Below are 13,889 nucleotides of genomic sequence, written 5' to 3'. Positions count from 1 at the left end.
TAAACAGATGGTGTCTTCCTATCACATCACGCATCACATCATATAATCAAACTCAAACTAAAAAAGAAGGTAGCAGTAGCCAGCGACATTGGTAGGATGAATAATTGCTGGAGTAGGCTAGCCGAGGAATATTTGCACCGGCTGATTGCATCAGTCGAAAAATGTGAATATTTAAAAAAAATTACGATTAATTAATTGTTTCGTCCATTTCCGTGAAATAAACTGTAGAGTATATCTTTGTTTCAACCTTAAATAATTTATTGATTGAAAGAAAAGTAAAACAATACACGTATTTGAAAGTGTGCAAGTCTAAGTTTTATCTAGTCTATAATGTGTAACATCTTGGTAATGATAATTGTCTAAACTTCCGACACTAAATGAGCGAAATAACTGGTAGATTTGCACTTCATTGCTTAAAATGAATCTTATAATTGAATAAACGAATAACTCAATCTTCAAAATCTGTAGTTTGGGATCATCCATAAATGACGTAGCATTATATACGGGCGGGGGGAGTATTGTTTTTTGTGATGATGTGTGACGACAGGGGGAAGGGGGTCATGTCACGCTACGTAGCTTTTTTAAAGGGGAATAACTAACATCGTTTTTTTATTTTTTTATTTGAATTTTACGAGGACAAGGAGGGGGGGGGTGAGAATTACCGTCAAGCTACGTAATTACCAGGGGGTATCAACCTACACCGTGGTGGTTGATGTTAAGTATTGTCGTACCCATTCGTCTATTCGGGACGATCAAGAACCCAGTGTAGAAAGACGGTGACAAAAATATTGTCAGCGTTGTTTGGGTGACCAGAAAGCGACAATTTCGACCAATGACTTACTTCTAGATCCCACGATATTATAAATCTTTATTATAATATAATATAAGTCACGAAAGTCTTTATTAATGCTTAAAACAATAGCTACGCACGGCAGGTTATCGCGAGTCAGTACTGTATTCAAGCGGGATATCACAGAAAGCCCTACTATTAAAAATCATCTAGTATGATCACAATCAGCATAATGTTAATCACTTCTTAAATATTAGTCTATTGAAAAAGAAACAAAAAATAGTCTATTCTAAAAGCAAACACCTTTTTACTAAAACAGTGGTCAACGAAATTCTACAGGCGAAATGCGATATGGTGGGGGTAATAGACGATGATTCTGCGCGAAGGGATCAAAAAAAGATGCAAACTTGAAATCGACCTTCACGGATTTGAACCAAATTTGGAGAAATTATTTATCTAGGACCAATATATAAAAACACTAATTTTTGTGACAATTGACGAATTGATAAAACCCTTGATTTTCTTTTGATTATATGTCCGGTTCTATTTACTCTAGAATCAAACCGCAAAATAGTTTTTGAAGAAAATTGTTCAAGGAGTCTAGAAAAAATATTAACTTTTGGCGGCAGTGCTGCCAATTATGCGATATTTTCAGTTAAATATGAAAAGTTAATCTTTCTCTCAATACATATATTTTAATTTTGAAATTTCTAATGCCATCGTGTTATTCAGACATTTTTACATAAAAAACACTTGTAATCTCAATATAATTTGAGCACTTCCGGAGAAGATTGTAGTATCAAATGCTTGCGGAATATAACCGCCGTCATCCGGAGGTACCACGCGGGTGAGGATATGGTGTTTTGACTAGACCTGGCATCGGCCCACTACGCCATAATATTGTTGAAAACGATGGACCACAGTTATTGTCAGTGTGTGCAAGCATTTTCGTAAAATGATTAATAAATTCATGGAAAATTTATTTCAAAGATTTATTTTTCGTAGTTTATTTTCAATGCCTTCCTTAAACTGTCAATTTTTAAGTATGCACATTGTATTAATATTGTAGATACATTAATAAATATTTCGAAAGGTAGATTTATTAACCCATTATTGCCCAACTTATTTTTCACGCGCATCACAAATTGAGTTTTCCGATCGGAAAAAAATAATGTGGTCATTCCAGTATAATTATTTCTTTACTTAAAGTAGCTGATATAATAAGGAACAACCAGTGAAAATTTCAGATTGATCGATTAATTGGTTCTTGAGATATCGTGATCGCCGCGAATGAACTTTTCAACAAAATACAACTCCGAGATAATCGACTTTTACTGTCGGTGCAGCGAGTCAACGGTCTAGCGTATCAAACACTACGCGCCGCCTACTAGTGGTCGATGGGTAGCGGTCTTTGAATAGCTGTAACTCAAGATGTAGTATTCCGAACTTAATGAAATTTTGAGAAAATTTTCCTCAGCGTATGTAGTTTCAGAATATCTAATTTACAAAAATTCGATTTTTTTCATCCTGACAAAAATGTGTAACCCTTAAGGAAAAATTGATTGAAAACAAAACATAAACACCAGTTTAACCACTCTAACTTCTCTAAACGTATTCTGCAAGATTATATGAACAATATTAACTCATTGATAATGCCTGGTCTGCGTTATTGTTTTAGTAATAGGAGTTCTTCTTAGCACCTACTATATATAGTAGGTTGGGCAATAATGGGTTAATGTGTCTAACGGGATCCCAGCGAAATAACAATCCTTTTTCTTATTCTCAAAATTCTATCATTCCCCACGAAATGTTTTTTTTTAATGTTTGAGGAAACCGCTGAAAACTGTATTGAAATAGTAAGTCTAGCCACTGTTTCCATATCTAACAACGATCCACATAAGGTAGCAACTTTACCTGATTATGTGAATTGGGAACCTAAGAGCAAAACGTATACTAGACAGGTTACCATGTAATTACAGTAGAATTGTTACTAACCAAAACACTCTATTGTGCCACATATACTCCACCGCTAACAGTAGCTCTCGCCACATTTTACACCATTTCCTCCCGCACATATACCGGAGTCAAACATCTCGGAAATTGCACATTGCTGCAAAATTGCTTCCTCGAAAAAAAAACCGACAGCGACCGCGGCGCCGACGACGATGACGACCGACAACTGGAGCTGACAAAGTGCTCCGAATCCGAGTGCATCGAAGAACTTGGTGTGAATTGCATCACATCTCGTAATTGCACTCACTCGTAATCACGGAATTTCGGCGGCACCAAGCGGGTCGTCGACGGAGGGCTTTCACACTCCATCGGAGAGTGCATATACGTGTTCTGGAAAGGATGAATGAAACCTAACCCGGATGAATATGGAACTGCACTTTCCACACATTACACACATACGTGGAGAGGTGGTGTATTTCCCGCCCAATCGTGGCTTCAGGATAGAATCCTTGAATCCGCAGCCTGCCAGCTGGGAGCTGGCGAGGAGAAGAGTTCGCGGTGAAGGCAATAAAAAAAATCTGACATTCGCGTTAGTTTGCAGAAGTGATTTGATAACATTTCTTCGCTGCTCGTTCGTTCCTGGCCTGACTGTGCCGACCGCTTCCTTCTGGCAGCAATTTTTTTTGCGCCTCACCCGAAGGGATAATGAGAATTTAAATTGAGATTTTATCTTTCAGCTTTCACTCTTGCTCGCTTTCGGCAGACCTTGTATAACGGGAAAACCGCCAACAATCTAACCACTGCTCAGCACTCTGCCTTTCCCGGGGAGAGGTGGGAGGGACGCGCGCCGGTTTGATTCATGACACTTTTCTTTTCAACCAGTGATTTACTATTCTGAGTCATGAAACTGCATGTGTCGGTTCGGAAGATACGGTATGCAATTTCGCAAGTGATGCAGAGAGCATTCCACGGGACATGTGTTGTAATGCCAGCATGGAAGAAGCAAGACAGACAGAGAGGCTGATAGATGACGATGGGAAACTTGTACGAAATTGAATCTACTGCGGGGGTAAACCATAACTGGCGTAAGCAAGACCGGAATAGCTGGCTAGTAGCAGCGCATCCTTGCTTCGAGAACTTGCTTTGATACTTGCCTCAAAAATAAAAAAAAATAATGGAGGAAGAAGAGTTCTCATTTTCATTTTCAAGCACAGGGGGTGAACATACAAGTGGAATATGTTGACTTACAAGGAAGTGGTTTGCAAGTATTGCTCGACTCGACACATAAAATAAAACTAGGTTTCTCATCGTTTTTCCCTACTGAACCAGTTTTTTTTTGTACATGGAGTAGGGAAGTGAATCCGGAAGATATTTCTCTCACTTTTGCCTTGCGCTAATGACGATGGAAGCGTGTGAGAATGGAAAATTAGGGCAATATTCATTGCCGGAGGTCGGGGCATATTTCACGTCGTGTTGCGGCAGGTTCGGTTTCGTGTTCAAGTGAACCTTTTTCACTGAGCGATTCGAGTGCTCTTGGCGGATTAGCCGAGTACTATGTAAACTAATGCTTGTAGCGCGGGCTGGCTTTGATCATAGGTTGCGAAAGTAATGCTTCACCCTTGTGGATGTCGCGACCCACAACGAGACTGCGATCGAAAGGAAAGTGAGCACTCTGTGTTTGATTTATGGTGAGGCTATCAGTCGGATGATTAGCTTGTGTCAGAATAGTCTAGAAAGCGATATCCAAGACGAGCAGGGTGCCATTAAAAATGACCTTCTTTAACTGTTATGTGTCCCTTAATAGGCTGATCGAGTATCAGGGTACACGCGAAATGAAAAACTGTGTCAATTTGGATTACTCTGGATGATTAAAATTAACGAACTTGAATCTGGCAATATAAATTTTGACATCTATTTTGAAATTCACAAATAGTATTCATTATTAAGATACTGGAACATGCTTACAAAAGAAATGTTGGCTTTGAATGTTTTGTGTTCCACTCGTCAGTAACTGAAACCAACTTGCTGCCATTAAGACGATATATCCAAACTAACACCAAATTGGCGTCAGTTAGGGAGTAAAGCCAAACAGGCAGACCGAGACATCACTGGGTACCAGCCAGTTGCTTTAGGTACTCACATACGTTGTGTGAACTGTTTGGATATGCGCCAATTTGGTGTTAGTTTAGACATATCGTCTAACTGGCAGCAAGTTTATGTCAGTTACTGACGAGTGGAACACGAAACATTAAAATCCAACTATTCTAGGTTACGTCTAGTGCCCTCATGCGAAAATTGGTTTATCCATTTTTTGGCTTCTTTCGTTTCATTTTTACAGGATATAAAAGTTGATGAGATCCTGAGTACAATTTCTACAGAGATTTTCTAAGCCAAAACAGAGGCAAATGACTCCAATTGAAATATAATTTAAAAATAGTTAAAACTATCTATAACTGTTGTCCAACCGGTAACAGGGACCATTCATAAATTACGTAACGCAAAAATTGCGCAAAATTGACCCCCCCTCCCCCTATGTAACAAATTGTCACAAATTTCTCCATCCCCCTCTCCCCTGTTACATAACAAATTCCAAGAAAAAAAAAATTTTTCTTCTAAGAAAACATGTTACGTAACGATCTAGTTAACACCCCCTCCCCCCTATGTCACAACTTGTCACAACTTGTCGTACCCCCTACCCCCCCTAAATGCGTTACGTAATTTATGAATGGTCCCACACTTGTTAAAAGATCAGCGAAAACGATTACATCCTGTTCTTTTGAACAGCAACCAGCCATCGCCAACGAGAAGATAAGAAACAAAAGACCCTCTAATTTACGACCGCAATCAACAAACCGATGAAAGAAATCAAAGCGCGATCTATTAAAAAAATCGGGAGGGGTCTGAAATTTCGATTTTGAAATGAATGAGAGTCGGGAAAATGCCACAATACTATTCCACATTTCGGAGTACAGATATCGATGAACCACACATAAGTACGCAGGGCATTTACCGGATACACTTACTTTAGATACAGGATACAAGACCTTTTGTAAAACAGTTTATTGTAAAAACAGTGTAACAGTCGAATCGACGGAATAAGTCAAACTTCAACTCGAGAATTTCCACAGGGGGGGGGGTGTCTTGAGGAGATCTAGTATTTACTATGCTTTTCTTGCACTTTAATTTGTTTACCTAGTGGTTTTCCCGTTGAAAGGTTATCAGCGAAAGAAAAAGAGCTATTTTCAATCAAAAAACTTGCATATTCTCCATACGTATTAGCGATAGCAAGTTTCCGTCTTCGGCTAATTAACAGTCAAAACAGTCTAGAACATTTATATAATGGAAAAAATCTAGAAGAAAACTTATGATGAAAAAACTGTTTTTAAGGGGCCTTTCACAAATAATGCCTTATATCTCAAAAAGCTTAAAAGATAGAGTTTTCAGGTAAAATATTTGAAACAAGTTTCTCTACTACTTTGCTGAAGTTAGTATTTGTCTATCTGAATTATTGAAGAAAATAAATTTCGTAAATCACTATAAACGGGATTAATCATCAATTCGATAAGACGAAAAGAAGGGAAGTTCTATTGCTAGAAACTTTCTCAAAGATACCACATTGCTAAAGTCAACAGTTTTGACGCAATCTAAAAAAAACCCTTTTTCTCTTTGGGACCACTGTGCAGCGATGTAAACAAATTCTGCGCACCAGCCTGGAAAATCAGGATATCTCATTATTTGCAACTAGCTGAGAATGGTCCAATCCACGGTTAGGTGTGTTTTGAAACGGTACAACGAACATTTGACCGTCGCCAGGAAGGAAAAAAAAGTTATCAAAACGAATCTCCGTTTAGTGTGAAGGCTAGTCGAATCTTTCAAGAGGAATCCCAGAGAGACTTAGCGAAAAAACTGCATTGTGCAAAATGCAAAACAACGTTGAAGAACTACAGCTTGAGCTTGAGCTTGTGCGACCACCCCCGGCTGCTACTCCGTTATCGGTCTGGACTAGCTGAAGTTGCACAGGGAATGAGTAGATAATTATGCTTGGGAGTAGCGAAACACCTTTCAATGTGCAATTCCTTGTAATCATGGTCATCATTGGCTTATTGGTCAATACCGGCGCCGGCCAGGCCCGAACTATGATGGCGGAAGGCAAGGGAAGGAATGGTTAGTCCGATACTTGCTTTTGCTAAAGGCCGTATATACTACTGCGCACTCCACAAATATCACGGGAGGAGGATATGTGTTAGTAAGCATAGAAGTTGGATTCTACTTCCTCTTTACCGATACCAGAGAGGTGATTCCACTATCTGGACTAGATATCGATCCATCAACTCATGGACCGGGGACCAACAGCTTTACGTGACCACAGATTTTTTCGCCTCAGAAAAATCTCAACGACCTCGGCTGGAATTGAACCCAGGCCAACTGGAATGAGTGGCGGTCATGCTTTCCACTCAACCACCGGCGCCGTCTTATACAACTGAAATACAGTAGCGTTTTTTCTGAAGAAATCTTAACTGATAATCAAATCTCCGAAGCTGGTAATGTCGTTCCTCTACGTTCTTCAATTATACCCACTACAATCAGCAGAGCATTTTCTAAGCTGTCCAGTCCAGGGCCCGATGGAATTCCATTTGTCGCACTAAAAAATTGCTGACATCACCATTTGCTGAACCATCTCGAACCTTTCATATTTTTGCTCTATTTAAACGACTTAAACCATTTGCTGAAGTGCATTAAACTTTCGTTTGCTGATGACTTCAAACTATTTCAGCTTATCAGGAATGCTAAAGACTCAAAATCGTTCTCAAACGGGAATCAACCGTTAAAGATTTGGGAGTCTACTTAGATCCCAAACTAAAATTCAAGCACCACATTGAGTACCCTATTTCTAAGGCCTCTAAGCTGTTAGGATTCATTTTTAGAGTCACTAAGAACTTTGCCAACATATATTGTTTAAAAGCACTCTATTGTGCTTTGGTTCGCTCTACACTCGAATATCGCAATGAGCACCTTATTGCCAAAATGATATTCAACGCATTGAAGCTATTCAGCGCTAATTTGTTCGTTTCACACTTCGTCGCCTCCCATGGAGGGACCCACTGAACCTACCGAGCTATATAGATAGCTGTAAGCTTATTGACCTCGATCTCCTGTCTGTACGCCGGGATGTTTCGAAAGCCGTTTTCATTGCCGATCTACTGCAATTTATACTCGACTGCTACGAACTTCTACAACTTTTGGACATCGACATTCGTCGTCGTAGTCTTCGAACCCATGCTTACTTTCGCATCCAGGTAGCCAGAACAAATTATGGTTATCACGGACCTTTCGTTAGAATGTGTGCTGTTAGTTTTAATTGTAGTTATAAGTGCCGAAATATATCGTTTGGATGTCTGTTATCTGTTGATATAAAAGATGAGGAGGTTTTATGCCTGCTGGAGGGACAGTTAAAATAGAATTCAGCTCCAGTGGGCTTTTCCCTGCTCCCCAAATAAGCAAATAAATAAAATAAAGTAAACATGACATGATGCCGTTTTCGGTGGGTATTAGGGTGGGGCAAAATGATCGTTTTTTCAGCACAGCACTTTTTTGGTTCCTTTTGGGGTCCCAAACAACTGTGCAAAATTTGGGGTCGATTGGTGTTGACCCAGCGTAGCGCATTGCGTTTGAAATTTGTATGGAGATTAGTATGGGAAAACCTACATTTTTGCATTTTTAATTCTACAGACTACAATTCTTCCTGTAGTAAGCCAACAAATAGATAGAAGTATAGTCCAGGATATGCTGAACAACTTTGCCGAAGGATGTATGGTGTTAGAATGTCTCTAAGCCAAGTTATAGCTGTTCAAAATTCAATACATCGAATTAAATGCCAAAAATCATTTTTATTGCCAACACTGCGGGTGTACCAATGGAATTTCATGTAGATTTCCACATTGCACATGAGAACATGGCGTTAAATCTTTTGCGATCGGCACATCCGCAATTCGATGCTGTCTCGTGTGAAATGAATGAGCCACATTATTACGTTTAATGATGAGGAATGAACAAAAGCAGACGGAAAATAAAAATTGCCATGCGTTACTATAACAATCAGTACTAGACGAATTTTGCGCTAAATCGTATTCAGAGTTTGCAGCCCTCTGTAGGATTTTAATTTCACTTTCTGTACATGAAGACTTTGTCACAAAAAGACACTTTGCATACTTCGTTTTTTCCAAAAATGGTCTAGACTGCCTTTTGAAAAGGGTCAAAGTTTTTTTCACCATTTTTTTTTTCAAATGGCTATAGTCAAAAAATGACATATCGTACAAAAATGTTGTAGGAGTGATTTTCACAAAAATTTTGAATAAAAACTACAAGGGGCAACCCTATGGGCTTGCACGAACTGTAGACGTAAAACTATACTACTTAATGTAAAATATTAATTTTTTTAGTACTTAGTGTGTAGGAAAAAACACCCGGACCGGTGAAGAAAAATCAAATTTTAGACAATATAATCTCATCTCATTATGCAAAATTCTTAAGTGGGAAAAATTTTGGACAAGACCAATTTCTTTGTGCATGAGGGCACATGCCTTACATGAAGTATGGTTTTTTTTTTTGTTTTGTTTTAGTGTTTCGGATTCTCCTCGTCAGTAACTAGCACCATCTGGGTGTCCAGTTAGACTATGTATCTGAACTAGTACCCAAATTAGCACTAGTTAGACACTAAATTCCAAAAAGTCACACGTCTTGCGTGAACACTAAACCACTGGCTTATACCGAGTGATGTCTCGATAGTAAGCACAGTGGTTCTGTTTCCTCGTCGGCAAACAGAACCACTGTGCTTACTATCGAGACATCACTCGGTATAAGCCAGTGGTTTAGTGTTCACGCAAGACGTGTGACTCATCTCATGTAAAGACCAAGCTTTCTAGTTGCTCTCAAACAGATCCTAAAAGTTCAAACACCCATGGATAATCCCAGGTTTGTAGATGTGTTTCGATGCCACAGGATTGTAAAATGGTTAATATTACGTCATGAAAATTCAATTCTTCCCTGATAATTTTTTTTCTGCAGTATGCCCTGTGTGTATGCAAAGCTCATGATTTGTTGGGATATTAGCATTGATCGGAAAATGCTTTCCAACGCTGCGCATTGCATACATACAAGACATTTTGCAGGTCACCAGAAGCTGTTCATTTTACCACCGCCACATGTTCATTTTACTCACTCGCTAACGTCTCATTTTTGGACATGTTTAGAAATCAAGAATCATGTTTGAAAAAATGTGTTTATGACGAAGTATTTTTACCAGATATGTACAAAACATGTCTAACAAGAAACATATAAGGTGATTGTAATATCTCATTCACTTATTAGTTAGAAAATAATGACTGCTTAACGTGTTCATTTTACCGCCAGTTCCCCTACCTACCTACACATTCGCCACAAACATTGAACCCAAGCGCACAATGCAAAATGAGTCAGCGCTGATGATGATGGGTAGAGCGAAAGAGACAACTAGTACCACACTATTAGCGCATTTCACCAAAATTCCACGCGGCCTTTCCCGATTGAAAGGAACGGCCGCGCTTAGCCCATCTGTCATAATATCGTGATTTTGCATAGAGAAGGGCTGAATGATAACACATTTTGTTCCAAAAACAGCCCTGCGTTATGCAACACTTTGTGCAGGTTGATTATACCAGTTGCAAGTGGGGCCAAATTCACCAAGTTCCGTAAAATTCCTTTTAAATTACAGAATTGATAATTAATCAAATCCTGTTTTAAAAACTGTTCTTGCGTTTAAACCAAAATGGTAAGCTTATTACTACCACTACATTACTTAATTTCAAGCGCAAATAGCAAATACATGTGCTAGTTAAACCAAAAATTTACTGGCAACATTACAGCGGCATTTAGGAAGCAGTTGGAGCGGTCGCCTGTTGGACGACACAGCGTAACGTCCCTCCACAGCCAATGTAACGGACTTCTAACTCAGCTACACTGGCTGTAAAAAACACAGCGCAGTGATCTGCTTCGCCAGCCGTTCAACAGGGAACTGAGCGTGTCTGGCTAAGTCCGTTCTTTAAATAGTCGATGATGACGTCATTCATAGAAGCGTAGCGCGCTAGGTACACCAATCTGTCGTACAGGGCTTGGGAAGCGCTATCTTCTGTGTGTTAATGCGCGATGTTTTGACAAGGTTGTATACTATTTAATTTTTTAATGCTATGATATCAAAAATCTTTGGGTTTATCTATTGGAATCTATTCTTAGAAGTATTTCGAGGCGATTTGTGCAAAAAATTTGAAAATTTATCGTGAGATGGCTGAATTATATGCGTTTAAACTTGGACCACTTTTCGTTACATACCATTTTTGTAGAATTTGCAGAGTGCACCCCCATATCGATAACAAAGACGTAGTCCTACGTCAAAATATTGAAAAAATTCTTCATCGACTCCTACACTGGAGAAATTCGATTTTAAAAATTTAAAGTTGATTTACAAAAAATCTTTGGTTTGGATAAAATTTTGTTTCAAGATACGTAATTATGTTCCCTACCTACCGTCAAAAATTCAAGTCAGGAACATTCAAGGAAAAAAGTTATTTGGAAAAATTGTCCAAACTGATTTTTTTCAGTGTATTTTTATCGAAAATTAAACCAATGAAAGTCATAGTCATCTCAGAATCCAATAAAACTCAGTTTGCGAGAAGATATTGTCTAATTTAGCAACTAAACATATTTTTATTAATCAAGAATTGACAAGAGTTTATGTCATTAAACAAATATTCCATTATTACTTCTTTATTTTCTTGTTTAGTTCTGAAGAAGGATCACGTGACAAACCCGGTAAAGTACTAATGCTTGAGCCTTTCGAGAATCTGCGGCACCTACACGTGCGATCTCGTAAACATGATAAAATCCCGATGATCAGGTGAACGTCTCAGCGCTTATAAATATTCAAACGTGGTCTCAAGCATGAACCTATCAACTCCCGCGCTCGCACGATCATGAATTGGTCACTTCCGGAAATTTCTATTTTTTGTATTAGCAGACTAGGTTCATGCCTTCAATTAAACCAATTAAAAAAGAAAGCTCTCATATCTACTGGACAACACGTTCCATGGCGACATGACCGGGAACTTCAGTGATGTGGGGTAACTAACTCCCTGTCAGAATGTGAATTGTACACCGTAAACTAAATATCAGAATGACGGTTCACGTGACCATCCAAGAACGCACTCGAATATGCGAATGGCCACACGGTTACAAAATCGTGTTTTGTACACGCAAAGTCACATGCACGCGAGCACATGCGACAAACACGTTAACATACGAATGCTTAAGCCCTTCGCGATCAACCAGGCACACCTATACCCGCGACCGCGCAAAATTGATAACACCCCGGTAATAAGATAAACGTTTGAGCACTTACGAAGTTTCAAACGCGGTCTCAAACGCAAACCTACAAACGTCCGTGATCGCACGATCATGAATCACACAACTCGTGTGACAAAGATGTCAAAAATCGTAACTAAGATCCTGAAATCATGAAAATGAATAATTCTACTAATGACTAAAATATACGATAACGTGATAGAAATTACGAAAATCATGACAAAGTCCCTGAAATTATGAACATTAATCACATTACGCGTGTTTAAATTGTCAAAAATCGGGAATAAGCTGAACATCTTGTGATTGGCGGCTGTGTATGTGTGTATCAAATTATGAACAACAATCTTAACAAAAACTACACATGTCCAGGGTACAACAACAATAACCGAATCAAACATTATAATGTAACGCCATGTATATATTCGGGGCGAATTAGTTTTTTTTTCGAAACACAAATTGTTTCATGAATACGAGGTTGATTATTCAAAATTTCAGAAACTTGATCACGATTTTCGCAAATCGTTCAGTTCACGAAATCGTGATCTTTTGCTCATGAATTTATAAACAGATTTTTTTCTGCGCATTTATCATTGAAATTTTAGGTGAAATTAATTCAATGTGCGTTGTTTGCTTTGTATTAGTTTCACTAGCAAGTGCGCAAGCGGCGCCGGACGAACATGAAGCTGGGAATGGTCCCATCTACAGATAGTGGTGTTTTGAAATGGTACGATAAACATGTGACCATCGATAGGAAGCAAAAAAAATCAAAACGAATCTCCGTATAGTGTGAAGGATCGCAAGCGGGTAGTTTTTAAGAGGAATTCCAGTATTTCAGTGAGAGACGTGGCGGAAAACTGCATATAAGTCAAACTTTTGTGCTAGATGCAAAAAACGCTTCTAAGGTCGGATTAAGCCTCGTGCCATTACTCGAAAGATGTTCTGGAGGGGTATAAGGCTAAGGAGGTCAATTTCGTGGTAAAGGATCTTAATCCCCCGTGCGCGCCACAATTGCGGCTAATTGAGAAATACTGGGCCATCATGAAGCAGGCACTCCGGAAGTTTTCTAAGGAAGGGATATCGGAAGTAAAAATGAGAATAAAACGGATTCCTACAAAAACAAGTTGGCTCAAACGTTGTACAGGACTTTATGAGCAGTGATTAGAGGATAGTACATGCATTTGGTTATGATTATGAAATTGAATAACACAAACAAGGAAAGAGTTTAATAATATGTGTCATTTTATTCCCTAAAATATTGAAAACGATCGGTTGAACTGATAACTTTTGAAGAACCTCGTCTTGTGATGCAATTGGATGCCATACACCTTACAAATACTTCAATTGTACTTGTAAAATACGGAAAATCTCTTTGACATTTTCGGATTCACATCCGGTAAAAATGCTTTTGTTTGAACGCACTTTTGCGATCGACGCCAGTGGTTGCTCTGATAAATCTTGTAATTTATCCACATTTCTCGAAGACTGATACGGAGCCAAACCTTCAAGCGACCATTTGATCGATTCAGTTGAAACGAACTCAGAGGTAGTCGTCGGCGATTGCTAGCGAGGAATTCGATTAACTTCAGTTAATCGAATTCCTCGCTGTCGGTTCGAATTTAATTCCAGTTTCAAACTGTTTCACTTAAGCTCCAAAATTTAAAAGATGTCACATTTTGCCTTCAGAAAAAATAAATGCTTTTATTTGTGAATTAATTTTGTATTTCCACTGAACTGAAGGCATTCAGTTCTGGGT

General features: G+C 38.8%; 1 protein-coding gene across 2 annotated transcripts in view; it reads right to left on the bottom strand.

The window, feature by feature from the left end:
• The window catches only part of LOC131693555 (uncharacterized), a 223,172-nt gene that overhangs the window by 175,309 nt on the left and 33,974 nt on the right, over positions 1–13,889 (bottom strand). The window lies entirely within an intron of this gene.

The sequence above is a fragment of the Topomyia yanbarensis genome, chromosome 3 (assembly GCF_030247195.1).
Source record: "Topomyia yanbarensis strain Yona2022 chromosome 3, ASM3024719v1, whole genome shotgun sequence".
In the NCBI taxonomy this organism is placed as follows: domain Eukaryota; kingdom Metazoa; phylum Arthropoda; class Insecta; order Diptera; family Culicidae; genus Topomyia; species Topomyia yanbarensis.
Note: the sequence above shows the minus strand (reverse complement) of the source record. Positions and strands in the feature narration are given on the sequence as shown.